This window comes from Frankliniella occidentalis, unplaced genomic scaffold (genome assembly GCF_000697945.3).
Source record: "Frankliniella occidentalis isolate FOCC.00 unplaced genomic scaffold, Focc_3.1 Scaffold63, whole genome shotgun sequence".
In the NCBI taxonomy this organism is placed as follows: domain Eukaryota; kingdom Metazoa; phylum Arthropoda; class Insecta; order Thysanoptera; family Thripidae; genus Frankliniella; species Frankliniella occidentalis.
The window spans coordinates 849,766-852,726 of record NW_026267193.1 but is presented as its reverse complement, the minus strand read 5'-3'; the positions used below and the strand labels follow the sequence as shown (position 1 = coordinate 852,726).

Here is a 2,961-nt window from a genome sequence, read left to right as displayed (position 1 = left end):
GACTCTTGTGGACGGTGACAGTGGGGTCTTTGAGAGTACGGCGAGCTAAGCAGTTCCGAACACCTCACCGACTGACAACAACAGACTACTGCGAGGGGGGCGGGCATCAAGGAAGCAATTTCATTTGCATTGCGATCCACTTATGAAATTCAAGATCTGTCTCGGGGCATGCCATGACAACCCTACTACCCCCCCCTCCCTTCCCCCTCCCATTTTTGTCGAAAATAGGGGATCATCTGGAGAAGCGTCTACGTCTACACTGTAAATACACGGTGTTCAGGAGGTAGGTAGGTGACTCTAGGTACAACTAGGAGATTTATGGGGCAGCGGGGCAACGACAACATTTCTAATAGGATATAGCAAAAATACGGCAGCAGAGGCGTTGAAGGTTGGTTGCGGAAGGGGCCCTTGGATGCTACGGCTGACGCGGTTGTTTGCAGGCCGCTAACAGAATCGTGATAGTGTTCGGAATAATGCACGGAGGAACAAGTTCAGGCAACAACAACAACCGACTTTACTGAGGACGGCATGGCGTGCAGCCGGTAAAGGTCGCTCACAGACCGACCCTCTGTGGGGAGGGAGGGGGGCGATCGCCCCCAGTGTCGTCTGTAGAGAGCCGCCTGAAAGGTAGGCAATTTGCAATCTACGCTTAAAACCGAGCCAGACGACATGCCGCTTGCCAGTATACTCCATCGCGTTTCAAAGAAAATATTTTGATTTTTTGCCGAAATCCGTCATTTTTGGCTGTTTTTCGCTATTTTCACCCCTGTATAAAATAGGGGCGAGGTGGACTACAGTAGCAAGCGGCATATCGTCTGGCTCGGTTTTTAGCGTAGATTACGATTCTGACTACAGATATGGTCTACAATAAGTACTTTGAGCCCTGGGCCAAATTTGTGCTTTTTCTTAAGATCGCCCATAAGAAACTTATGTTAAACTTTGAACCGACTTCGCGAGGGTCAAATATTGTCCAATTTTGCTCAGATTTTGACAGGAGGCCTTTTTCTTGAGGCATCACGGAATAAGACATGAACACTGGGAAATTTTTACCATGACCTTACTCTTGGGGTACCCTAGTGACAGGTAACTGCAGGGTTGGCGCGCTCGCGCTGAGGGTCCCGGGATGAGGACGACCACAACACAATCTCTCTGCGCCCAGCTTTGCACCAACGCTCCCTGCGTGACCTTATTGCATGCAGTGGAGGCGGGGCATGAGGGGAGGGTCTTTCTGGGAAAATCCGTCGCCCGCCCTCTCCTTCCCTGAACCTTGCCAGGCCATCGTTATTGTTCAAACTAGCTTGAGGAGTACCTTGAAAAAGCCGGTATCGGTATATCCCCATCCGTGGGGAAATATTTTGAGATAATCGTCCGCTTCCAGTGGGGTGGTCGGTGGTTCGAATACCCTGCTCGAAGACGCAGATGAGTTTCCCTACTCCGTACTGGGCCATTGGTATGCATGCAAGCTCTCGTAGCGCCTGATGGGTAGGCAACAGCGTTCCTACAATGCATGCGTGTACAGCAGTGTGGCCTACCCCGAGTCCCGCAGGCGCTGAGCTCAAGCCGCCGTACCTTGAATCTGCAAAAACGCGGTATTTTAACGCGGTCAGTGGCGTAACCACGGGGGGGGTCCGCGGCCCCTAAACTTTCGACTTTCGAGTTGGGGGAGGGGGCGCCCCCCCATACTTTAAGACCGACTAAACAGAACAAAATTGATCAGTTCGCGCCGATGCCGACTGTCGGTCGGTCGATAGACAGCTGTAGCAGACGGTTCGAAAGGCTGCCTGGTGCCTGCCTGGCCGCGCCTCGCCCTGAGCGTGTTTTTATCACTTCATTCCCTCCTTTTATATTCAAGATACCCTAATTTTTTTATCTATATCACGGTCTTCGAGTCCGCCTGGTAGGTAGGCAGCCCACCATACGGCCCCCTCAACTTTTTTATTGTGGTTACGCCTCTGAACGCGGTTTCCACCTTAAATAACTTCATGCTCCCCTTGATATTTTCCCGCATCCGCAAGTTGGTATTTGGTTGAAAAGCAATGATTCTCCCGAACAAATTAAAATGTTTTTCAACTAAAACTTGTACACAGGGCTAAGAAATAGACAGTACCCCAACGAGGCCACAAAACCAATGCGCGCAGTCTTCAGCTCAGCGGTGGCGTGGCGCTGCGGCGCAGTGCCCCCCCCCCCCCCCACCCCGCTTCCCTGCTGCCTGCCGCCCGCCTACCGCGGGGAGGGGGCAGCGGTGCGGAGAAGAGTCGGAGAGAGCGCCTCCCAGTAAGAAACGGTCCGTCGTTATGATATCGTTTCGATATCGATCGACGATGTCGTTTTATTGTCGTCCAGTGTGTCGTAGACGAAACAACAGTTGGCCGCAGATCGACATAACTACGATATCGTCGGACGACACGTTGACGAGCGGGTATCGATAAGACGTAAATTATTCAACGTGTAAGATACAAGCCACATAAGCTTAGTTTTAATGATGGAATGATTGTATCAAATTAAAAGCGGCTTAATTATTTTACAATTTTACAATCGAGGAATGGTGACATAGTCGGCACTGTAATATTTTGGTGGTGGGTCCGAATCATCCCGCATAGTATTCACCACGCGCAAACGATCATCTGTGTAGCAATAGCTTAGCTCATGGTTGGAAAACTTCAGCTCGTGGTTCACACCTGAAAAAGTTTGAATCGTACAGGTAATTTCACCGAAACTTTTGGGTGTATGAACTTGTTTTTCAACGAGTAAAAAATAGACGCTCCGCCGAGGAGCCACCGCCACTCATAGCTCTCGGAGCAAGACATCACGGGCAAGATTATTTTGCAGGTTAGGTTGCTCGAGGTTGCACATAGATTACAAAGTCAAAATTTGAAGTTGTTACAAGCCTGCCGCCTATCCTCTGTGAGAGATTCTGTCCTACTCCATGTCCCATAACCTAAAATGGCTCGTATGTGTGGT

General features: G+C 50.3%; 1 protein-coding gene across 1 annotated transcript in view; it reads right to left on the bottom strand.

Annotated features, from left to right (window-relative positions):
• Positions 1 to 2,961, bottom strand: part of LOC113211243 (uncharacterized) — a 13,502-nt gene that overhangs the window by 10,109 nt on the left and 432 nt on the right. The gene's annotated exons all lie outside the window — the stretch shown is intronic.